Below are 13209 nucleotides of genomic sequence, written 5' to 3'. Positions count from 1 at the left end.
TGGGGGTCTCTTGATTTCCAGAACCCCGGTGTTTTAGTTATTTTAAAGGGTTTTAGTAAGAATTTTGAGCTGGACTCCATTTTTTTTCCCTTTTTAAATTTAAATAATGTTTCTTTTGCTTTTTTTTTATCAAGGTTACTTTATGTAGAGAACTCTTGCAACTTTTTGATTTCTTGTTTTCGGAGACGTATATTTTAATTTTCTTTCAATTTCTTACTCTTTTACTAATTGTATCAGTTACATACAGTTAATAATAATAATAATAAATATATAATATAGTTAATCGGATTCTCACTTTGGGATGTTGTTGAATATTATATTGCTGTCTGCCTGAGCTCTGTGTTGGGTTTGAAGTTGATCTGGATGTGTTTCAAGGATGGAAAAATATTGTCACTATGTTGAGTTTTTAAAGTTGATTAGGATGTTGCAGTTGGTTTCTGATGAGTTGTTAATATGGTATATCTTTATATTTCGGTTTGTTGTCTGCAATTATCATCGATAAGAGTAAATCTTTTTACCCTTTTCTTCACCCTTTTTGTATTATTTTCGAAAATTTGTATGTTTTTAAAGGATTCGTTCTTCAATCTTATAAGTTCAAATGTCACTCTCGCTAAACTTTTTCCAAAATTATATTGTATGCTTAGAAGATTCGTTCTTCAATCTTATGAAGTTCAAATGTCACTTTCACTAAACGTTTTCATGCAAAAATATTTTGTATGTTTTAAAGGATTCGTTGTTCTTTTTTTTACCCGTTTCGAATATATAGAAATATTCAATATCCTTTCTTATGTAACTTGATTTTAAATTTTTACACACAGGATTCACGGGTATCCTACCGACTGCGCCACTTTTTTTCACCAAAGTGATGAAAAACGACAAATTAAACAACTGAGTTGAAGGGTTAATCGAGAAGCGCCTGCCGTTTTATTTTGTGCTTTCTTAAATACTAATATTTTGCTTTCTTGCAATAGCTTAAAAATAAATGCTTGCGTAAAAATTCTTAGGAAATGTGTCTTGTGCATTTTGCAAAGTAATACAGTTAATAAAGTTATTATACATTTTGTTAACTGTTGGATTTTCGTTAGCGGAAATGCACTTGAATGAACAATAAATACAAATTATTAAAATTCGGAGTTGTTGACTGTTGCATTTTCGTTAGTGGAATTAGTGGTACATTTTATTAACTGTTGCATTTTCGTTAGCGAAAATGCACTTGACAAACAATTCTTTGGAAAACTTAATTAATAAATATTCGTATTCTTTGAAAATAGTATTCTTTATATAACACTGTTACTGGTAGTGTTTTGATTAGTGTGAAAATATTGCGTTTTATTCATAGTAAAATTTTGTTTGGTTAGGTTTTTTCTGTGTGTAATATGTATAGTTCTAGTGTCATCTAAAGCTTTAATTTTAGAATATTTATTTATAATATTGTTAAGCTAACAATTTTCAATTAAATGTGATCTCATATGGACATCCGTTTATTTCAATTAATAAGCTAACTAAATCTCTGTTTACTTATCTGGCTTATAAATAAGGCTTATCCTCATCAAATAAATAGATTAAATTTATCTCAAATTTACCCTTTTGAAAATAACCAAATAATTATCTTAAATTACTTTTTTATATTTCTGCATTTGTTAAAGATGTCGCCATATGTTGTCTTTGGTCTTCCTTGTTGAAATAATTTAGTTTTATTTTCTTGCCATGTTGGGTTGTCTCCGAGTTCTCTCTAGTCTTCCTGCATCTGCCAGGATTTTTTTCATTTAAAGCTATTATTGTCATCGCCAGGTTCATCAATTGTTGTTGTTTTATGGGCATGTTGATAATGGCTTCCACTGATTTTATAAACGCCATTATATTATGCCCTCGTCCAAACCCTCAGCTGTCTAAATTGTTATAACAGCGTGTTTAATAATGATTGTGTCTGCATCTCGTTCTCGAATTGAAGCCTCATTTGCTTAATTGCTTCCTCTTGTTGCCTAAAGACATTTGCCATTTGTTCCATTTGTTGTTGTTGACTGTTTTGTCCTTCCCTTTCGTCCAGGTTCCTGTTGGCGTCGAAGCGGCTAATGTTTTATTTTATCCGTGTATTGATTTCCACAAATAGTTTTTTTATATTTTCTCACAACTTTGAATCACTGCGTCGGCGTTTTTAATGTCACTTATTTTTAGCTTTATTTTAATTCTCGCACCGTAGACCTGGTAGATAGTGTGTATTTCTTCAAGTTAGTTTAATATTTCATATTACTCTAATCAATAATAATAATAATAATAAAATTTTAATTTAATTTAATTTGATTTTATTTAAATTTCACTTGAACAGTTTATTATTTTATATTTTCTCACAACTTTGAAACACTGCGTCTGCGTTTTTAATGTCACTCATTTCAACGTTTTATTTTAATTTAATTTAATTTGATTTTATTTAAATTTCACTTGAACAGTTTATTATATTATTCACTTTTCGCGATAGGTAAACTTTTATTACAGACTGCGCCAGAAAATGAAATAAGGTTGAGCTAAAAACAAGCTTGCTGTTACGTCTTCCTTTTATTCAAATGAATCTTGAGACTAATTTTACAATAGTTTCGTTCTTAAAATGAAACCTTCAATATTGATCAAAATAAGCAAATGTAAACAAAATCATATATGTAATCTTTTAATACTTTTCCAAGTATTAAATTCGGTGCATTGACATTTATGTGGCTAGGACCTTTTAAGTGGACGTACAAATGTTCCTACGTAATTGGATATTACTTTGACTTTTTAAGTTTATGAAAGTAAAAATAACGTTCGGTAACATGAAATTTAAGCCATAATGTTTAAATACAAATTGTTTACATTGCAAGTATCGTTGTTTAATTTTTATATACTGCCTGAATTCCTCTATGGTTTTTGTCAAGATGTTCGTTTTTAATAATTTCAGTTAATCGATTTTCGTCTTCTATGTCTTCCGTCATGAGTGTAGATCTAAGTACTTTAAAATTTGGGTTATTTTAAAATAGTTCTTCGTAAACATAGTATAAAATTCGTCTTCGATAAAAATAGCATTCAGTTGTGTTGGATTAAAATGATTCTTTAGTATTGTAATTGCTGTTTCCCAGTCCATTTCCTTCATAAAATTATTCTTCTTTTATTTTTAAAAACAGATTTATTTTTTATTCTTAATGATCCAGAGGTAGTTTTCCTTATAACTACTTGATTTTTAAACATATTAATTGGTGAAGTAGTACTTTTTATCGTTCCCTTGTCGCACTCTAGTGTATTAATGCTGGGTTCAATTTCAATCCTTGACAAAGCGTCGGCATTATTATTCTTTATTCCTTTCTTGTACCTAATATCATAATCGTATTCAGATAATCTTAATCTTCACCTAACAAGTTTTGAATTTGGTTCCTTTATAGAAAAGAGCCATGTCAGTGGCTTGTGATCTGTCTCTATTATAAACTTACGACCAAAAAGGTATGGCCTAAAATATTTTGTAGCCCATACGATTGCCAATAATTCCTTCTCTATTGTGCTATAATTTGTTTCATGCGTATTAAGGGTGCGACTGGCGTAGCATATTGGATGATTATCTTGCGAAAGTACCGCTCCCAAAGCGTAATTACTCGCGTCCGTTGTCAATGTAAATGTTTTAGAAAAGTCTGGGTATGTTAATATTGGATCATGTGTTAGTAGGGTCTTGAGGGTGTTAAAACTTTTTTCGTAGTCCGAATCATTTATATTTATCTGTGATTCTTTCTTTAAGCACCTAGTCATTGGTTTAGCTATAGCCGAGTAGTCCTTTATGAACTTCCTGTAGTAGCCTGTGAGCCCTAAGAATTGCTTGATCTGTTTTGCTGTTTTGGGTATTGGGAAGTTAACAACGCATTCTATCTTTTTAGGATTGCGCTTGACTCCTTCCGTTGTAATTATGTGCCCAAGGAACTCTGTTTCCTTTTTAAGAAATTCTGATTTATCTAACTGGCCTTTTAAATTTGCCTCCTGTAATCTTGCGAATATAAGTCTAAGTGAATGTGTGGATGTCTACTTCCTCTATCTCGATTTGGTTGAGACCCTTCGCCAGATCGAGTGTGGTGAAGTACTGGCTTCTTCCCAGTTTTTCAAGAATCTCGTTTATGTTCGGGATGGGAAACTTGTCATCGATCGTTACTTCGTTCAGTTTACGATAGTCGATTACAAGTCTCCACTTTGCTTTCCCGCTGGCATCAGTCTTCTTTGGCACGATCCAAATTGGGGCTGAGTAGGGAGAATTGCTATTCCTAATTATCCGTGTTTTAACATTTCTTGGATTTGATCTGTGACTTCTTCCTCATGTACGTATGGGTACCTATATGACTTAGAAAATATAGGTATGTTGTTTGTAGTTTTAATTCTATGTTTTATTGCTGAAGTAAATGAAAGTCCTTCATTTTCCTGGTAAAAAATATTACGATATTCTTTTATTATTTGCAACAATTGTGACCTTTCCTCGGGGTTCAAGTGCCCTATTCTAATTTGGTCAGCCAATGGTTTAGATTCTTTATTTTCGATTATGTTAAAATTTTCGTGATCTACTTTTTGCGTAGTCACCCGATTGGTTTCAGATAGTAAGTTTATCTTTGCTTCTTGATTTCTTACATTTAAAATTCCCTCTCTTACAATGTTTCCGCTGTTTTCTTCCTTATAATATACTAGGTCAGAGTCATCTGGTACTACTATCTTTCTTTCATTTAAGTTTTCGTTTTCGAAGTGCATAGGGAGTGTCTTGTTACCGATCTTTTTCGTTCTTTTTATAATCGATACAGGCATTTAGTGGACTCAATATATCGTTACCTATTAGAGCGTCAAAAAAGTTATGAAATTTTATTATATAAAACTCTATTGGTTTATTAGTTCCAATGTCGCTAAATTCTTCAAACATGGGTACTATTGCCTTTTTGTCAACGTAAATTCGATGTTGGAGAGTTTTAATTAAAAGTGGGCTAGTTGGATGAATTCCTTTGGGGTCCCTGTGTCTATTATAAGTCTTATAAAACCTATCTTTGTTTTTATTATTATAAATGGTAATTTATTCTTGAGGCTGATTCCTGAAAATTTTCAGCCACTTCTATTTTTCCTATGTCCATAGGTTCCGGTTGGTTTCTGAAATTTGGTCTCTGGAAGGAAGGGTTTTGTGGGTTTGCTTGTTGGTATGGCTGGGATTGTTGGTAATTTCTTCCGTTATTTTGGGGCATTGGTTGGAAATTCCTTCTGTTGAGTAGTTGTTGGGAATTCCCGTATTGTGTTCTATTCCTACTGTCTTTTTTATTGTATTGTGTATTGTTTCTATAGTCAGTATTCCTATTACTTGAATGAGTTTTAAATTCTGTGCTGTTGTTCACGTTATTGTTCCCTGTATGTGCGTACCCGGCTTGGAACAGTATGTCCATAGCATTTTCCAAGTCTTCTGGGTTCCTACAGAAAAGGATTGATTTCATTGGTTCAGGAAGTTTGTTTTTAAAGATATTGAGGGCAGTGCGCTTGTTGTTCATCGCACTCTCTCTAGTTGCTTCGGTTTCTCCTAAAATGGTTACTAATTTGTTATTTAACCTGTGTAACCTGGTTTTCATGTCGTTGTAAAAATCTAAAGTGTTTGTTCTAAAGGTCACGCTTCGTAATTCGTCAAAGAGTTCTTCGCAAGAACGTCTATCCCCGAAATTATTCTGTAGTATATTTTTAATCTCTGTCCATGAGGTCGCGTGGCAGTTTATTTCTATTGCCTGTCTTGCTCTTCCTTTTAGCTTTGATTTTATTAAGTCCGAAAAACTAGTTGGGGACAGTTCGTCAGTTTGGGACAGTTGGTGAATGTCTGTCTCTTGAGTCGGAAGAAAAAAAGGGTTTATAGAAATTCTCCATTTTATTTCTAATAATAATAATATGTTTTAAATAATGTTTCTTTGCTTGGGTTTTTATCAAGGTTACTTTATGTAGGAACTCTTGCAACTTTTTGATTTCTTGTTTTCCAGACGTATATTTTAATTTTCTTTCAATTTCTTACTCTTTGCTAATTGTATCAGTTACATACAGTTAATAATAATAATAATAATATATAATATAGTTAATCGGATTCTCACTTTGTGATGTTGTTGTTGAATATTATATTGCTGTCTGCCTGGCTCTGTGTTGGGTTTGAAGTTGATCTGGATGTGTTTCCAAGGATAGAAAAAATATTGTCACTATGTTGAGTTTAAAGTTGATTAGGATGTGCAGTTGGTTTCTGATGAGTTGTTAATATGGGTATATCTTTATATTTCGGTTGTTGTCTGAAATTATCATCGATAAGAGTAAATCTTTTTTACCCTTTTCTTCACCCCCTTTTTGTATTATTTTCGAAAAATTTGTATGTTTTAAAGGATTCGTTCTTCAATCTTATGAAGTTCAAATGTCACTCTCGCTAAACTTTTTCGCAAAAATTATATTGTATGCTTAGAAGATTCGTTCTTCAATCTTATGAAGTTCAAATGTCACTTTCACTAAACGTTTTCGCAAAAATATTTTGTATGTTTTAAAGGATTCGTTGTTCTTTTTTTTTTTTACCCGTTTCGAATATAGAAATATTCAATATCCTTTCTTATGTAACTTGATTTTAAATTTTTACACACAAGGATTCACGGGTATCCTACCGACTGCGCCACTTTTTTCACCAAAGTGATGAAAAACGACAAATTAAACAACTGAGTTGAAGGTTTAATCGATAATCAGCATTCCGTTTTATTTTGTGCTTTCTTAAATACTAATATTTTGCTTTCTTACAATAACTTAAAAATAAATGCTTGCGTAAAAATTCTTAGGAAATGTGTCTTGTGCATTTTGCAAAGTAATACAGTTAATAAAGTTATTATACATTTTGTTAACTGTTGCATTTTCGTTAGCGGAAATGCACTTGAATGAACAATAAATACAAATTATTAAAATTCTTCGGAGTTGTTGACTGTTGCATTTTCGTTAGTGGAATTAGTGGTACGTTTTATTAACTGTTGCATTTTCGTTAGCGAAAATGCACTTGGACAAACAATTCTTTGGAAAACTTAATTAATAAATATTCGTATTCTTTGAAAATAGTATTCTTTATAACACTGTTACTGGTAGTGTTTTGATTAGTGTGAAAATATTGCGTTTTATTCATAGTAAAATTTTGTTTGTTTAGGTTTTTTCTGTGTGTAATATGTATAGTTCTAGTGTCATCTAAAGCTTTAATTTTAGAATATTTATTTATAATATCGTTAAGCGAACAGTTTTCATTTAAATGTGATCTCATAGGTACATCAGTTTTTTTTTCAATTAATAAGCTAACTAAATCTCTGTTTACTCTATCTGGCTTATAAATATAAGGCTTATCCTCATCAAATAAATAGATTAAATTTATCTCAAATTTACCCTTTTGAAAATAACCAAATAATTATCTTAAATTACTTTTTTATATTTCTGCATTTGTTAAAGATGTCGCCATATGTTGTCTTTGGTCTTCCTTGTTGAAATAATTTAGTTTTATTTTCTTGCCATGTTGGGTTGTCTCCTAGTTCTCTCTAGTCTTCCTGCATCTGCCAGGATTTTTTCGTTAGCTATTATTGTCATCGCCAGGTTCATCAATTGTTGGTTGTTTTATGGGCATAAGTTGATAATGGCTTCCACTGATTTTATAAACGCCATTATATTATGCCCCTCGTCCAAACACCTCAGCTGTCTAAATTGTTATAACAGCGTGTTTAATAATGATTGTGTCTGCATCTCGTTCTCGAATTGAAGCCTCATTTGGTTAATTGCTTCCTCTTGTTGCCTAAAGACATTTGCCATTTGTTCCATTTGTTGTTGTTGACTGTTTTGTCCTTCCCTTTCGTCAAGGTTCCTGTTGGCGTCGAAGCGGCTCATGTTTTATTTTATCCGTGTATTGATTTCCACAAATAGTTTTTTTTTTATATTTTCTCACAACTTTGAATCACTGCGTCGGCGTTTTTAATGTCACTTATTTTTAAGCTTTATTTTAATTCTCGCACCGTAGACCCTGGTAGATAGTGTGTATTTCTTCAAGTTAGTTTAATATTTCATATTACTCTAATCAATAATAATAATAATAATAAAATTTTAATTTAATTTAATTTGATTTTATTTAAATTTCACTTGAACAGTTTATTATTTTATATTTTCTCACAACTTTGAAACACTGCGTCTGCGTTTTTAATGTCACTCATTTCAACGTTTTATTTTAATTTAATTTAATTTGATTTTATTTAAATTTCACTTGAACAGTTTATTATATTATTCACTTTCGCGATAGGTAAACTTTTATTACAGACTGCGCCAGAAATGAAATAAGGTTGAGCTAAAAAACAAGCTTAAGCTGTTACGTCTTCCTTTATTCAAATGAATCTTGAGACTAATTTTACAATAGTTTCGTTCTTAAAATGAAACCTTCAATATTGATCAAAATAAGCAAATGTAAACAAAATCATATATGTAATCTTTTAATACTTTTCCAAGTATTAAATTCGGTGCATTGACATTTATGTGGCTTAAGGACCTTTTTAAGTGGACGTACAAATGTTCCTACGTAATTGGATATTACTTTGACTTTTGCTTATGAAAGTAAAAGTAATAACGTTCGGTAACATGAAATTTAAGCCATAATGTTTAAATACAAATTGTTTACATTGCAAGTATCGTTGTTTAATTTTTATGAAGCAACGACACTTGCATTTTCGTTATACATATTTATGTGAGTGTCAATTTAAATCAAACCAACATGTTTTACACTGTTATGTTGTTAGGTTGATTTAAGTATTTTCATATGATTTCGTCTACGTTGGGGTTTTCATTACATATTGTTGTTTGTGGAATTATATAAGTATGTAACTCGCATGGCCTAAGTGTTACCTTTGAAGAATTTTCTGTTTAGCGGCGAAAATATTGCTGATGCATTGGCGGAAATTTATTTTACCAATTGCCGCAAGTAAATAAACGCGTAGTTAACTTAGATAATCTTCTACCACATTCATGGTAATTATTTTTAAGCCTAATGTGGGACTAACGAACCGCGCAAACATTCGCGAAAACGAAGGCAGAAAAAGGCTAGATGAGTTAGCTCTCCCCTCTATACATCCGACACTGAACAACCACACGACAACACACCACACTAACGCGATCCACAAATGAAGACACCACACATGCAGACATTCCACATGAAGACACCACACACTACTACACACGAATATACCACACATGCAAACATCACACCATAACTCTACACTATTAAACCATCAAAAGCGACCGCTCCAGGGATCGGCCCCTTTTTTACGTCGATCTCGCACCGAGCAAACGTCACGCAGCGTCAGTTTCCGTCTTTCGAAGTGGCAGTGAATCCGAGTACCCAAACAGTGTATTTTATTTAAACAAACAAAAACCAAACCATCAAACTAAACATTAAATTAAACAAACCAACCGAAACATTAAATTAAACATTAAATCAAACCATATCAAATAAGAACTGTGTTCATTTTTGCCGGTGAGGTAACAAGTGCCGAGGTAAGTGGTGGCTCGTAATAGAAACATTGGTCCTTCGAGCCATACTGCGAAAAGTGAAAAAACAAAAAAAAAAAAAAAAAAAACGTATTAACGAAAACAAAAATTGTGCAGTGAAGTGCGAGTGAACTAGCTTGGAAAAACAAAAACAAAAATCTAAGCTAAACCAAACAAAAAAAAAAAAATTGTGCGGTGAGAAGAAAGTGCAGATAAAACGGGAAAAAAGTGAGGAATCAACAGTGCAGTGAACACATAAAAGTGCAGTGCAGTGGCAACTTTCATATACATACATATGTACATATATACAAGAATATAAGTGCGATTCCTTGACAAAACATTTTCTCTCCAAAAAAAAAAAAAAAAAAAACCCTTAATACATACATATAACGGGCGCGAGATAAAGAAATAAATTACATAGCGGGCGCGAAGCCGGTTCTAACAACAAAATATACATAAAAAATAACCACCAAAAAACGGGCGCGAAGTAAAAAAAAAAAAAAAAAAAAAAAACTACACAGCAGCACCATCTCACCAAAATTCACCGCAACAAAAGGACTGGGAGAAGAGGCCACAAACGCACACACTGGGAGGAAAGCCCACAAACGCACACACATTAAAGACCACATACATACAATCAAACTGTCCCCAAAACCCCTGGCGGAAACACAAGTGAGTTGGTTGTATCGTTCCTATCATTATTTCTATTATATACATATGTATGGTTTTTAATAATAAAAAAAAGGCCAAAAATTTGAAACAGATAATTTGCGTTTCTAACCATCCGTTAGATTAAAAAAAAAAAAAAAAAACAGTTGCCAAACTGTTTCAGTATTCTGTTATTTCCCGGTAAAAACCGAAATACCGCTAAGAAACAAAACAGTTTGGTAATACATACGAATAATAAATAATTGATTGCCGCTAAGGCTTACAGTTGTGTGAAAACACAAAATTATTTCTACAACAAAAAATCTTTCAAGTATTTACTTGCACCAATTTCCAGCGGTACCCCTTATCCTTAATCAAGTATAAGCAGGATTGCTCAAAAAAAGTCAAGGCAAATCATAAGCAAACAAAAGAGAGGAAACATTTAAATCGAAAACCATACCTACATACATACATATGTTTAAATAAAACTTTACATACATATATACGATATAATTATATTTATATAAATTACAAAGAGTAAATTTACTCTTTTTTACATAACAGTCGTAAAAACATATACGAGGAAACGATACATACATATATTTCATATATTTACTTATATACATAAATATCTACCCACTTTAAGTGTCCGCTAATTTCCCTTTCGCGGTTTATTCGTACGGCGAATATACATACATATGTACAAGCGTACCTATGTACGAGTATACGGTCGCATTATAAATACGTACATACATACACACGCAGAAACGCATATGGTAAATTTATACCCCGGGTACAACTTGAACATAATAAAAATTTGTTTTTCAATTAAATCGTCAACAATTTAATACTGATCGCAGCATCTGTACGTTTTTAAACGGCGAAAAATTTATTATAATAATATAATTGAAAATTTGTACAATCGTGTATCGTCACATATGTAAATACGCATATTACTTCAAAGTCCACATTGGCATATATTCCGCAATACCCCTTGGTTTTTGATTAACAAAAAGAAGCAGGATTGCGTATACAATATATTCAAAGACCACATTGGCACATATCCCACAATACCCCTTGGCTTTTGGTCAACAAAACAAGCAGGATTGTGTAAAACATAATAAAGCGTAATACATATGTACATACATACATGCATATGTACAAAGTGCAGTGATCTCTAAAACGAGCTCTCATTTGCACATAACAAAATAAAAGATACATAAATATATACACGTACATACACAATATATATACAACAAAAAAAAATTATTTGTTTTTGCGGTTAATAACAAATAATTAAATAAAATTAAATCGAAATTAAAATTGAATACTAGAAAAGTACATAATTCGAAACAAAAATAAATCAACTCTTATTTACCTTAAAAGAGTTGTCGGTTACACAAAATCGCGATTATAGGCGGCTATTAAAAGCGTTTTGGTTTACTAATTTAATTAAAAACGCTTATTTACGCAAGAGAGTTCTCGTCTGAACATACATACATACGTGTATACGAAATCTGTGGTGAAATTAAATTCAATAATTTCAGTATAAAAAAAAAATATCTGTTTTATCGATTTTCTTTGAAACTCTTACTTACAAAAGAGTCTTCCTTTTCGAAATATTACATCGACACACTTGTACATATACACAATCTGTAGTGAAATTCATCAATAATTTCAGCATACAATTTATTTATCTGTTTATCGATTTTCCTTGAAACTCTTACATACAAAAGAGTCTTCTATTGAAGACATTTTTTTTTATACGAAACCTTGTTAAACATCTACAAGTTTAGTTTTCACTAAGACGTTTTGATATTCTATACATTTTTTAAATGAGCTCAGACTCAAAGGACTCTAAACCAAGTCAGTTACTAAAAGTCCCAAAGATGATTTCTGACGAAAAAGTCCATGTACACCCGCAGAAGCTACACGCTCGAAGCAAGGTGCTACGAAACAGAAAAGGGGGAAAGACATATCATACTCTAAATTCATTTCTGAGAGTGATTGTCTAATAAAATATTGCAATCGATTTGCTTCTTCGCCGATTCAAGAGAATTCTGAATCGGCGCTAGAAATAAAAGGCCAAACAATCGAAAATTTTTGGACACGTCTCCAGGCTGCATATGACGCAATTGTAGATACTGACGATTCAGATCTACCAGAAAACTTTATATCTTCTGCTTACGCCAAATTTGAAAACTGCTTAGACCAGTATGAAGACACAAAAATTATGATCGCAGATCAGCTAAAATTAATTAAAGCAGTGGCACCTACTCCACCTCCGAGAGTAGAGCTGCCACAAATTCAAAATCAAGAGGCAAGTTCGGGTATCCACCTCAAGGTGCCCGCTTGTGACACTGAAATTTTCCATGGTGGTTATGAACAATGGCCGTCCTTCCGGGACATGTTCACAGCTGTTTACATAAACCATCTGAAATTATCAAATGCTCAAAAGTTGTATCACCTTAGATACAAAACAAAAGGTCAAGCAGGCGTCATCGTAAAACAGTTCGCATTAAATGACGACAATTTCCATTTGGCTTGGGAAGCTCTGAGATCAAGATACGAAAACGAACGAATACTGGTAGATAAGCAAATAACGATATTAATGAACTTGCCCAAAATTCAAAAGGAAACAAGTGAAGAATATATGAAACTTCAATCTACTGTTTCCAACTGTTTGTCGGTTTTGGCGACACAAAATATTCCTACAGACAATTGGGACCCAATTCTGATAAATATATGCACCGCCGCATTATCAGAAAAATCGTTATTGCTATGGGAACAATCTCTCTCATCAAGGAAAAAATGCCCCAAGTGGCAGCAAATGCAAGATTTCCTAACTACCCAGTATGAAATCGCAGAAAGAGTTGATAAAAAGATAATTAAACCAAAAGGTATTTCCCATGACCTTAATAGAAGCTTCCAAAGATCCCAAGCCAGTAGCAACAACAATTCAAATAGAAGTTTCTTCAAAAATCAAACGTTCACATCTAAACAATACAAACAAACGTCATG

The sequence above is a fragment of the Bactrocera neohumeralis genome, unplaced genomic scaffold (genome assembly GCF_024586455.1).
Source record: "Bactrocera neohumeralis isolate Rockhampton unplaced genomic scaffold, APGP_CSIRO_Bneo_wtdbg2-racon-allhic-juicebox.fasta_v2 cluster10, whole genome shotgun sequence".
NCBI lineage: Eukaryota > Metazoa > Arthropoda > Insecta > Diptera > Tephritidae > Bactrocera > Bactrocera neohumeralis.
The sequence above is the reverse complement of the archived record's forward strand: the minus strand, read 5'-3'. Positions refer to the sequence as shown.